The sequence below is a fragment of the Mirounga angustirostris genome, unplaced genomic scaffold, assembly GCF_029215605.1.
Source record: "Mirounga angustirostris isolate CCGP_5_RB_7025 unplaced genomic scaffold, mMirAng1.0.hap1 SCAF_14, whole genome shotgun sequence".
Classification (NCBI taxonomy): domain Eukaryota; kingdom Metazoa; phylum Chordata; class Mammalia; order Carnivora; family Phocidae; genus Mirounga; species Mirounga angustirostris.
In genome coordinates this window covers 4654852-4668308 of record NW_026991722.1, presented here as the reverse complement: position 1 = coordinate 4668308, position 13457 = coordinate 4654852, and positions in this window count along the sequence as shown.

Here is a 13457-nt window from a genome sequence, read left to right as displayed (position 1 = left end):
CCCCAGAGGGAAAATCCTACCTGGTCTCGTTTGGCCTCTGGCGGTGGGCCGGGTCCTTGATTTCTGGCTGCATCCATCCAGTCTCTGCCTCCCTTGTCACATGGCCTCCTCTGTGTGTCCGCCCCCTTCTCCTCTCTGAGAAGGACACCGTCACTGGATTTAGAGCCCCTCTGTGTCATCTAGGGGGCCCCATCTCAAGATCCTTAATTACACCTGCAGAAGAGTCTTCCCAAATAAAGTCATAATCGCATGGTCCAGATATTAGAACACGGACATCTTTTTTGAGGGGCCACCATTTAATCAAACACTATGGGGCCCAAGAATCTGTCATTTTTAATGGATTCCCTCTGTAATACGGATGAATTAGAAACAATTGGCCAAGGGCATGCCCACCACTGGCTCTCGCTGCCTCCGCGAGCTCTTTGTTCTCTGCGTTTCCCTGTTGGTTTTGTCTCTGTAACTGGGCTGTCTTCTTACTGGGGATGGGGCTTTGGCTGAGATTGCACAAGCACCCCCTGGCAGGATGCGCATCTCTGAGAGAGGCGGCCCAGGGTCGCAGCTAAGCAGCTCCTTCTCCAGAACCCCCCCGTGGGGGTCCTACTCCCTCCACATCCATGCTGCTCAGGGGTCTGCTCCCATCTGCTCACACCACATGCGCGGTCATTGAATAAGAATCGGCGTGCAGGAGGTAACTCCGTTTTGGAAGGATGTTTACCTGCCACAGAGGTAAATTACTGCACTACACCTGGTGCGAGCAAAACAAGTTGCCATGAATGCAGCTTTCGTGGGCCCCCGGTGCGCCGGGAGGGAAGTAGTTCACTGTGGGCCAGAAGAGGTTTCCAGAACCATTTTTCCAGCCCTCTGAGCCTAACTGTGTTCCAGGCGCTGGAAAAGCCACTCTGAGCCAAGTGGCAAAAAGTGATAGAGAGTGTGTAATGAACTATGTAACTCATAAGTTACCCAAAAAAAACCTCGAAATCAATAGAGCAGCCTCTTTTCTCTCCCAAAAACCATTAAACCACAGATGAGATCACTCCACAATTACCGTGCTGTATCAGGATGGAGCCCAAGGAGGGAGCCTTGGTCAGAAACAACCAAAAGGATTCAACAGCAGATGACGGCCACAGTCACCCATCTGCTCAAGGTTAAAACCACATGGAATTTTCAGAGTTCAAAAAGACAATTCAGGCCTTTGTCCACCTTAATGCCTGTTACCCATGTTACTATGAAGACCTCATGACATGATTGCCAGAGGGAAATCCCACCTGTGATTTTTCTGCTTATGGACTTTAGAAACACCCTTGGCTCTTTATGGAAATTGGGACATTATGAAGTTGTATTCATAGACACCAATAGTACGTTACAATTCATGGGAGATCAGCCTTCGGATTTGAGCATATTTGCAGAATGAGAAGGAAGATTGACTAGTTTAATGTGCATAAAGGCTTTAGCTTAATTAGATCCTGTCTTTTGGTCAAAATAATTTACATAGCAGAAAGGAAATAAGTCCTTAGCTCTGAAGCATTTTTAACATGCCATGCAAAGTCCTTGTTTGAGATTATAATGAGCACAACGATTTGGAGAAGTACTAAAGCCCTTTAGTATGTCTGCTTTAAAGCCTTGTCATAGGGTTCAAGTACATTCCAAAACTTAGGGCATGAATGGGAGGAGTGTTTTTTTTCAGCTACGAAATCTGTCCTCACACACAGCACTGGGCATATAACATTTCTCTTGCCATCATTCTCTTCTCCCATGACTCTCGTGCATGATTGCGAAAAGGAGAGAGGGACAAGCAGACTCTGCCCTGAGTGTAGAGCTCAACGCGGGGCTCGATCTCACAACCCTGAGATCATGACCTGAGCTGAAATCAAGAGTCGGACGCTTAACTGACTAAGCCCCCCAGGTGCCCCTAGGACTAGAAGTTTTAAAACCAATGCCACATTTTTCTGTACAATGGGAATGTGTGAGAATAAGAATTCAATTTTATTTTCCAAGGACAGTTTAATGCATGTAACCCAGGTATGCAATGTCAAAATGCAAAAGAATACTGTAAAAATGAGAAAATGGGAGAAATCTCACCACCACCACCACAATATGTAACTATTTTTAAAGAAAAAGCGGGCCCGTCATCCCCCTCCTACTTTGTTAAACAGCATTTTTAAAAAGCTATCTTGTTTTCTTATTATTTGCCCTGTATAAATGGCCTTCCCTCTAGTTAGTGATAGCCATTTGTCCTGAGTTTTAAATATGTGGAAAGTAGAAAAACTTTATTTTTTCTGACTAAAGCTGTGAACAACATAATAATTAATAATAATACATTATTTAGCTACTCTGAGCTAACTTCGTAATTTACCCAAAAGGAATATACCTTAAAAGGAAGGATCCCCTGTAATTTGTAGCCTCCACAACTACAAAACTCAGATGCCCCTGACACCCCAGAGGAGCTGGGAAGGAGCTGAGAAGCTGAATGGCGGTGGTGGACAGAGGGACAGAGTAAGAATGAGTTCATACTAGACATGCTAGATTTCAGTGTCAGCCATGCTGGGATAGAGGTCAGGCAGCTGAACCTGCTGGTCTTTTGCAGGACTCAGTCCTGGAGACTAAAACCAGAGGCCATTCATACGCATACACCAAGTATCCGCTGAGCCCTGAGCGCAGAATGAACATGGCCATCTTTCTGAGGGTGTGTCTGTGGGTGGAGAACGATGGTCTGATAGACACCGTGATCAGGATGGATGTTGGGAAGCGACGACAAGCCTCAAAACTGACCCGTAGTGAGTTAGAAAGTGTCCTCCAAAATCTGTGTTCACGTGGAACCTCAGAATGTGACCTTAATTGGAAATAGGGTCTTTGCAGATGTAATTAAGGTAAGGATTGAAATGATACCGTACTGGATTAGGGTGGGCCCTAGATTGATTGAGAGCATCCTTATGAGACACAACAGGACACATGGAAGAAGGAGGGCCATGAAGCGAAGGCAGATTGGAGGGACAGAGCTGCAGCCACCAGGAACTTCGAGGGGCAAGGAAGGATTCTCCCCTGGGCCTGTGGAGGGAGGGCAACCCTGTCAGCACCTTGGTTTGGGACGTCTGGTCTCCAGCGTTGTGAGAGAACACACATGATGTGTCAAGCCACCCAGTGTGTGGGGATTTGTGATGGCAGCCCCGGGAAACGAGTCCAGAAGCCCAAACAGGGGTGCTCTCCAGGGAGTGAGTGGGGTGCAGTGTTTCAGGGTGTGAAGAAGAGAAGCACCGAGAGGAACGTTACCGGGGACCTTTAAGGAAGAACACGAAAGGAGAGCAGAGGGAGTAATCAAAGGGATGGAGGGCAGCGAGTTCAAATCAACTGGTGTAGGACCACAGGCCGACACGGAGAGAAGACCTGCTCTGTTGGACAGCTGCGAAGGATATGGTGGCAATCCTGGAACCGGGGCAAGACCGCTACATCGAGGAAGCAAGAATCCACTGTCACATCAATGCTGTATTTCACCGAACCAGGAACTCAGCCCACTAAAGGGCACCTGCGCTTCAGTTTCCTGAAGAGCTGTTGACAAGCTGCTCGCCTCTCCTGAAAGCCAGGCTGCCCAGCAAGGGTTAGTGGCCCCTGGTTTCATCTGTGGCCAAAGAAGGGCAAGGAAGTTAGCGGTGTGTGTCAGTCCTGGGACCGCAGGTAGGAGCCCTGTAACATAGCATTGCTCCGCCATGTTTTACGCATGTCTTATAACACCGTCACCGGATTCTAGAGGCCCTGGTTTTGAACGAGATGTGATAAGGTAAAATTCCATGAGCCAGCATGGAATTCTTATTCAAGGAAACATGGCCCCATTGCTGCAGAAGCAAATCAGTGTGAGGAAAAAGCCATTGGTTATGACCAAACACAATAGGTGTCTCCCTAAATGGGGGTGGGGCAGGAGAATGGGGGCCCAGCGCGGGACGATGGTGAACAGGATGCCTACAAATGGCGCTGTGGGCCGGCATGGGGGTCAGACCCTGAGCACAGTGAGAAGAGCGTCTAGAGGGGGGACGGTATCAGAGCTCGAGGCAGGAGGAGGCCTTCAGTGTAGGGACAGCGCTGCGGGGGGCTGGAGCGTGGACGGGGAGGAAGGAGGTCGCCACTCAGGCTGGCCTGCTGGGAGGGGGTTGGAGCTCCGGTGGGTCGGGGGGGTTGCCTGGGGAGGCGGCTAGAGACGGTCACCTGTAGGGCGGTGATCCAACTGTCACATACATAAGGGAGGGGAGCCAAGTTCACTGCTGGAAGGAAGTGAGTCTGTGTTGTTGTTGGACCAGGGCAGAGGCGGCAATGAGAACCGGGGCTGCTAATTCACACGATGGACAGAGAAATTCGTATGGATGGAAGCACGTATGTGTTCGTGTGTATCTGTGTTCGTACATCTTCCCTAACTCACCTCCCAGGTGTCCGGTTCTCACTAAAAGGAACCAGGGTTCTCCGGAGAAATGGGTGATCCCAGGACTGGGCCAAGATGCATGCAAGAAACCTACATCATCTTATGCCAAAACACGAGAAATGCTCACACACTGACGGATGGGGACAGGTCAGAACACAGAAGCAGCTTGAAGGGCCCCTCACCGGCCAGATCTGGAACCGTGTGCACATCAAAGTGAATAGCAGTGGAGGACAATCCACTGAGTAAGCAGGGAACTCTGGGTCCACACTGATACAAATCAGCACATGAAGAAATGGGAAGTTTCATGAGGAATGGAACACTTACATGGTCCGAAGTACCCCCCCGCCACACACACACACACAATTCAGTATTATTCACTGGGAGTGGCTTCCCAGGGGAGAAGCCCGGCAGACACCACCTTGGCACACGGCGGGGGATGGCGCCGGGAACCGGCAAGTCCCGCGTCCCTGAGAGGAGGCGTGAGAACACAGTGCCCCTTCCGACGTTCCCGCCACCGATGCGTGCCGTCGGACACCCCCAGACTGAGACACACCCCACTCCCTCACCGGCCTGTGATGTTTGAGCTCGTGCGAGTCAGGGGAAGCGGAGCTCAGAGAAGCTGCTCCAGCCCAAGGACAGTGAAGAGAGGAGAGAGCCGCGTGCAGCCCGCGACCCCGCACTGGGGCTTCTGTCGCGATGGACAGCCACATACTGGGACTTGGAAGGCTGAGGGCCACGTGGCGGCGACGCATCCGTGCTGGTGCTCTGCTCCTGGAGGCTCTCCTGGGCTGTGCAGGTGGGGGACGTGGCCTAGGCTCCCATCACAACGTACCACACACAGTAGCTTACTCGACGGACGCCCATCCTCTCGCGGTCCTTGAGGCTAGAGCTGCAAGATCAAGGCGTCGGCCGATTGGGTCCTTCCGAGGCCTCTCTCCTAGGCTGGCTGATGGTCTCCTCCCCCTGTCTTCACGTGGTCATCCCTCTGTGTGTGTCTGTGTCCTGATCTCTTCTTCTAGGGACACCAGTCATTGGATTAAGGCCCACGCATGCGACCTCATTTTAACTTAATCACCTCAAGGACCCTCTCTTCAAATAAGGTCACCTGAGGTTCTGGGGGTTGAGACTTCAATACGTGAATTTTGAGGGGACACAATTCAGCCCATAAAAGTCGGAGAGTGTACACTGAAGAATTTGGAAATAAGGTGACACCTGGACAGCAGCTTATTCTCAGAAAGTGAAAAAAAAAAAGTTCTTTGCAATTGCACTTACTTGCAGCTTTTCTGTAAGTTGGAGATTGTTTCAAAAAATATTAAAGAAAAACAGTCACAAGGGGCATTTAAAGTTCTGTTAATAGGCAGCAATTCTACGAGAATGACATGAGGCTGTAGCACTTTGAAATCTCAGCTCTGCAATTATCCAAGCTTTCTTCCTATCCTTTACCAAGATAAATGTTTGACTAAGCACAGCATTCTTCAGATAACCCATTATCAAATGTTGGCATGAATTCTTAATATTCTGAAAGAAAATGATCCTGGAAAGTATAAAATATTTACAGCCTGCTGTCCGTTCTCCTCACTTGAGGAACATGCTCATCTGTCCACAAGTGCTCTTCGGCTTCTGGCAACAGCTGGTGCAGAGTAATAAAGACTGAAACATTAGAAGACAGAAACTGGAGCATGGAACCCAATAGAGGGAGACCAGTCCCCGTGGGGAGGCAGCATCTCTATGTTCTTGAGATAAAGAACTTGAACTGGTATTGCTGTTTTAGTCCATCAGATTCTACCAGGTACTCCTCTTAATTTTAGATAAAACTCCCCTCTGTGCCCCAGAGATGTGTTACTACACAGGGCATTGCGTGACTGCATGCTAATATTATCATTCCGCAGGGCCAGCAAGCAGGGATGCTCTGTGGAGGCACCATGAATCCCTTGCCTGCAGGACTGGATGGGAAGGAAGGCTAGTCCATCTAAAATATCACCACCTGCTTCGCCCACCTTTGTCCTTCTAGGGACTGCCAGCAGCCCTCTCACTAAAACCTACACTTCCTTTCTTCCTTTCTTCAGGTCCCTCCGACCCAATAACAATATTGTAATCCTAATTGAAATGTGCCGCCAAGAGATCCCAGGATCCCATAGTAAGCTGTGTTTAGTTCTTCGCCGATTCATTCCCCGAGGCCACGCTCCAAAACAAGAACACGCCTGTACGTCATAAATAGACACGGACCTAAAAGAATAACCACATGCACACGTACATACGCAAACAGTCCCCTACTTTTTAAGACCACTAGAAACCACGCATGCCGTTATATTCACAGTACTTTTTGGTGCATTTCATATTGACTTTCCTTTTCTGAGCATCATTATAAATTCACAAAACTTCAAATTTTATTTTATTGAAATTTAAGGATGTCATTTTCTTTTCGATGTTCACATTGGTGAAGTTAGATTAGCAGAAAGCCCTTTGTGCTACCTTTGTCTTGATACCACTGAGACCCCATAAATGGAATATAGTATTTTCCAGGAACACTGGTTGTGGGGGAATAATATTAAATAATATTAGAGGCTATAATCTGGGCAGTGGGTGTACACGTGAGATTGGGTAGGCAGAAGTAATGGTCCTGCTGTCCTTAGTGGGCCACTATTTATGATGAAGCTGGAGAAAATATTTCTTTCAAGTTGTAATTTTATTTAATTTACCTGGGGGGGAGGAGAGGCAGAGGGAGAGGGAGAGAGAGAATCTCAAGCAGACTCCACACCCCAAGGGGAAGCCCAATGTGGGGCTCGATCTCATGACCCTGAGATTATGACCCAAGCCAAAACCAAGAGTCGGACACTTCACTGACTGAGCCACCCAGGTGCCCCTCAAGTCATAACTTTAAATTAAATCAATTTAAATTTCATTCAATTTTGATCAGATTAATTAAAATTGAAATTAAATTAGTTTAATTAAACATTTTAAGTTAGGGCACCTGGGTGGCTCAGTTGGTTAAGCAACTGCCTTCGGCTCAGGTCATGATCCCGGAGTCCCGGGATCGAGTCCCGCATCGGGCTCCCTGCTCGGCGGGGAGTCTGCTTCTCCCTCTGCCCCTCCCCCCTCTCATGTGCTTGCTCTCTCTCATTCTCTCTCTCTCAAATAAATAAATAAAATCTTTAAAAAAAAAAAAAACATTTTAAGTTAAAAAAATTTTTGGTTTCTATTTTATTTCTTCTAAAAGCCATCTATCTTCATTTTTAAACCTCTCTCCAGACTATATTCATATAAACCTCCTCCCTTAATAAACTCCTCACTGCTCATTAACCACTGTTCTGTAGTCAGTGTATTGACAGTTCCACCCAGGAAGCCTGTTGTACTTGTGTTTGTGGAATTAAAGTCTGAAACCCAGTATGGGAGGCAGACTGTCGAACACACAGCACAGGCCAGTGTGGAGGGAGCTTTTTGTGGGAGAACTGGCCCTTCCCAGTTTCCAAAGTCCCTCCACCACAGGAGGCAATTGCCCCCTACCCTCTACAGCTGCCACTGTGAGACCACCTTGGGCCCCCCCAACTCCGTGTTTCACAGCAATGGAGTAGAGCAACGCTCTTTCCTTTGGTTTCTGCAACTCCGGTGTAGCCAGTCTCACTGCTCGTATGTTTTAATGAAAAGAAATGGTTTCAAATGTTTGCAAGTCCTCGGTAACAGTGATGCGTCGTATTTCACAAGAAGTACTTTGGAAGATCTTTTTCAACTTGCCTCACCACTCTTTAACACGGACCCATAACTAAATGAGCCTTGATGCTTAGGAAAGTAAGAGGAATCGCTCTTCCCAAGGTGTTGGCAGACTTGAAAGGGACAATCTGCTTTATGTTATTGTCTTCTTTTATTGGCTGTTCTTCTATGAAGAAATACAAATTGCCAATTAGGGAGGGACGATGTGCAGCACAGAAGGACTCTTCTGCTTACCAAACATTTCAACTCAGCTCCTTTTAAAAAGCAAGACCCTGGACTGAACTTAGAGATGATTTCTATACCATGGAATATTATTAATAGCTATACAGAGGTGTAACATTAATTTTTAAAGGCCTAAGAGCATAAAAAGGTGGAAAATGCAGGTCTGACCTCTTCCATTAGCTGATGTCAACCCAGGTGGAGCTGGTGCTTCTGCCAAGTGCCTCAGAACATTCTAGAAGGAGCACTGTTGCGTAGGGTACGTTTCAGGCCCGTGAGAACAGGGTGACATGGGAAAGATAAAAACGTGTGCCTTCCTGTGTGACACATTAAATGTAGGCAAGGGGAGCCTGGGTGGCTCAGTCGGTTAAGCGACTGCCTTCGGCTCAGGTCATGATCCTGGAGTCCCGGGATTGAGTCCCGCATCGGGCTCCCTGCTCAGCTGGGGGTCTGCTTCTCCCTCTGACCCTCTCCCCTCTCATGCTCTCTCTCTCTCTCAAATAAATAAAATAAATCTTTAAAAAAAAATGTAGGCAATTTGGAAGTTTCGAGGTTTGCACAGAGTGGCAAGGGCCTCTTTGAAATGTTTTAATGCCTGTGGGCTCACCATGGCTTTGGGAGGGAAGCTGAAGTGAGAAGGCACTGGAACAGTTTAGGAGCAACTCTGAGTGAGGCATCGACTGGGACGGTTTCCACGGCAGATTGATTTCCAGGTAATGATAACAAAAAAAAACAAAATAAATCCCCTAATTTTGGCCAGGCAACCAAATGGGGTCTGTTTGATTTTACAATAATAACTGGCATATATCTGGGATGCCTGGGTGGCTCAGTCATTAAGCTTCTGCCTTCAGCTCAGGTCATGATCCCAGGGGCCTGGGATCAAGCCAGGCACCAGGCTCCTTGCTCAGTGGGAAGCCTGCTTCTCCCTCTCCCTCTGCCACTTCCCCTGCTTGTGCTCTCTCTCTCTGATAAATAAATAAATAGATAGATAAATAAAAAGATCTTTTTAAAAATAAAATAACTGGGGTATATCGAACACTTCATATATGCCAGGCGTTATGCTAACTTGCTTCTTACTCATTATCTCATAGAATACATAAAAAATAAGTGAAGTAGGTGCCATTACCATCCTCCCTTTACAAACAAGAAAACCGAGGCACAGAATGATGAAGGACCTTGCAGAAAGTCCCAGGGACAGCAATTGTAGGATCTTAGAAAGCCGAGGGCATGGAGGCTGGGACCGATCCTTGTAGCTCGGACAAATGACATGAATGACAAATAAGGCCTGGCGCTGATAGCGTCGTTCAGATCTACTACGTACCTCTTCGCTGGATTTGTGTCTAGTTGCTCCATCAACTGACAGAGAAGTGTTAAAATCTCAGATTATATTATGGAATTGTCTCCTTCTTCTGTGAACTCTGTCAATTCTCCCCTCACAGATTTTGAAGCTCTGTTATTGAGCATATACATATTTTTGACTGGTGTCTCTTCCTGTTGAACTGACACTTTTATCACTATGAGGTATGCTTATTTATTTCTAGGAATACATTTTCCTTTGAAATTTTCTTTTTCTTTTTCTTTTTTAAAGATTTTATTTATTTATTTGTCAGAGAGAGAGAAAGAGAGAGCACAAGCGGGGGTGGGGGGCAGACAGAGGGAGAAGCAGGCTCCCCGCTGAGCAGGGAGCCCGATGCGGGGACCCGATTCCAGGATGCGGATCATGACCTGACCAAAGGCAGACACTTCACCGACTAAGCCTCCCAGGCATCCCTGAAATTCACGTTTTCATATTAATACGTCCACTCCAACCTTTTTTGTCTTGTCTGTTTTTCATTCCTATGTTTCTTCTTTTCTGCCTCTCTGGGATTATTTTGATTTTTTTTAAAGGATTTGCTCAAGACTGTCAGAGGTGTATGACAAAACAGATAGATCAGTTCTCTGCAAGTGAGAATCACAACTGACACACTTCAAGAAAGAAAATCTGGTTATACGCATCAAAATGCTTAATAAGATACCTGTTCTTCAGCCTAGCTATTCTACCTCTGCACATTTATGTTTAAAAATATATATTTTGTAGATTCAGGGTAGACCCCAGACTTACTTTTCTGCTCCCAGAGTTGACAATACCTGCTGTTATTATAGTAATACTCTTATGGAATATTACCATATAATACATAACAATAACCTTTGACAATCCTCACCTGCTCTGCCCTCCCCCCTCTCCACCTTGCCTCTCCCACCACTTTCCCTCTGCAACTCACCTTAATGTCTCATCGGCAAAAAATTTACAGTGTACTTTTAAATTAATGTTAACTCTTAGAATTTTGCAACTTAAAAAAATTTTAGAATAAGTGATACATTCTTCATCTTGAAACAATTTCATTATGAAATTCTTCAGGCATTCAAGAAAATGTTTTAAAGACACCTATGTGCCCATCATTAGCACAAACAATAAAATGATTCCTCAGCTCCATCTCAACTTGACCTACTCAATTCAGTTTTCTTTCCTCGTCATTCCCAAAACTGCTCTTGTGAAGGTCACCAACACCCTCCCTGTGGCTAATCCAGTCAGCCCCTGTCTGCCTGCATTATATCTGATCTAAGGACAGCCATCATGGCCAGTGACAACTTCTCTTGTCCTCCACGACGCTGTCCTCACGGGCTGGGTTTTCCTTCAACCTCTCTGCCATCCCTCTTCCTCCCCTCTGCTGGTTTATTCTCTTCTCTTCAACCTTTATAGGTGGAAAATCTCATGCCTTGGCTGCAGTCCTCATCTCTTCCTGGTCTGCACACTCTCTCTTAGTTGATTGCCTCTGGTCCCATGACTTTTAATAACATTGATATATGAATCTTGTTTATCTTCTGCACTGAGGATGCCTTTAGCAACCGATTCTATGGCATCTCCTCCTGGATATCTAATGGGCATCTTGAACTTAACACGTCCAAAGCAGAGCACTGAATTGCTACCACCCAAAAAATATTCTCCTGCCTTCTCCATCTTGGAAAAAGGCAACACCATCTTCCTTGTTTGTACCTCCATCTAACTTTTCAGTTAAGTGTTACCAGCAGTTCCTTACAAATACCTTTCCTTCTGTCCATCTTTCTTTCTGTCCATCTCCACTGCGTCCTCTCTGATCCACACCACCAACACCCTTTGCCTGCAGCTCAACCACTGATTCCTACCCACCCCCCCATCTGTTTTCCACCCAACATGGAGTGGGAAACTTTTACAGTGCAAATCAGGTCATCCCCCCCACCCCCCGCCTCGCGCCTTAAAACACTGAAATAAGACAGAAGAAACTAAAGCAATCACGGTGTGTATGCCCCCCTGGTGAGCCTCTGGTGAGAATTTTAAATCCTTGGACAGAAGCCCTTGGGTGATGACTCAGAGTAATAGCCACGTGTCCTAACTGACAGTCCTGCTACCTGCCCAAGAGCCGCCTTTCGAATTTACAGTTTGTCTCCTTCTCTTTATGAGGAGTCCCTAATAGGTTTTTATTGGGTAAAAATTAAGTTGGTGTAGCCCTGATTCTCACTGCCGCCCCTGGCAAGTCAAATTTAATGGTGGGTTCTGGAAATTCTCTGTAATATTTTATTTCCCAGTGTTAGACCAACTCCTGAGTTTGTGTCTGAATCTGACAAAACCAGATCTTTCCTGTAAATAGGGATTTATCTTAAAAAGATACTCTTGGATTCACTCGTTTCTTGTTTTTTGGTTTTTGGGTTTTTTTTATTGAGCCCAAGGAACTGAAAACTTTCAGTATGGTTAGACTTGAGCTAGCATTTCCACAGTAATTTAGAGCCTCTTTATCCCCACAGTGACCCATGACACAGCATTATCGACGTCTCCATCTTACGGAGGAGGCTCCAGGTCTCAGCCGGTAGCAAAGGTCCTGGCCCCCCACATCCCGTGCTCTCTCTCATACACTATATATGCTTTGAGGCTTTTTTTTTTTTTTAAGTAAATCCACAGAGCATATAGTAAAAATGTCTCATTGTTTGAGTCATCTTGCTCAAGCAACTTTAAAAAAAAAACAACTATAGTTTCTGTTCTAACAAAACTATGGAAAACACCTCAAAATCAGAGAAGACTAAGAGGCAAAACACCAATATCCAAAATAAATCGTGAAAACAGCTGACGATAAGAGTCATCATCAGTAAGAAAGTGAAGACTTTTCTAGTGAAGATGTAGACTAAAATCTCCTTTCATTCATTCTGCATTGAGTTGCTACTTCACGCCATGTTTTGGGCAAAGCCCTGGGAATAGAGAGATGAGAACAAATCCATGTCTGTCCAGGAGGAAACTGCACAGTCCAGGGGGGAAGACATTCCAGAAAATGGCCATCACCAGCGTATGCACATCGCCTCCCTCGGGGCAGGGAGATATCAGCCTAAGGGCACTGGTATGCAAGCCGAGGACAAAAGAGTGATGGGGCCACGTGGGGTGGGCGGGAAGAGGGCATTTGAGACGGGAGGTACACGTGCAGCCCGCGCACAGGTCCTGGTGGGGGGAGCTTGGTGTCAGCAGCTCGGGGTGGCCACGGACGGCTGCAGGGCCCAGGAGTCCCCTGTGAGCTCCACACCACACACCAGCCACACCAGCAGCTGCCATTCCCATTGTGGGCACCTTCATTGTTTGAAATTTCCTGCATCTTTATTATAATTTTGTAAATCCAAAATGGGCATGTTTTATATTTCTAATTATTTTCTCGAAGAGAGCAGTAAAGTGTCTTGTTCTAGCAAAAATTAATGCACCAAGACAGCTTTCTGATGGTGGAAATAAAGTATATTATTCTAACACTATATGTATTCTGCTTCATTTTACAGAAGAGAACTACATTGATCATTAAAAGATTTTTTTTTTATAAACAAGAGCTGCCATTCTAGATGATACACTGATTAGTGAACATTTTAAGATTAAAAAGCACCTCCTACTGATAGGAGATGGATAGATAGATGCACATCATACTTCTTATGAGCATTTACCAGAATGGCATCGCTGAGATGCCAACTTCAGTTTTCCATTATTTTCCTTGTGAACCACGTTACTACAAAGTAATATCCCTGTCTGCTAGGATAACCCACAAGGCAAGGATTATATACAAATTAGATACATAATAATGTA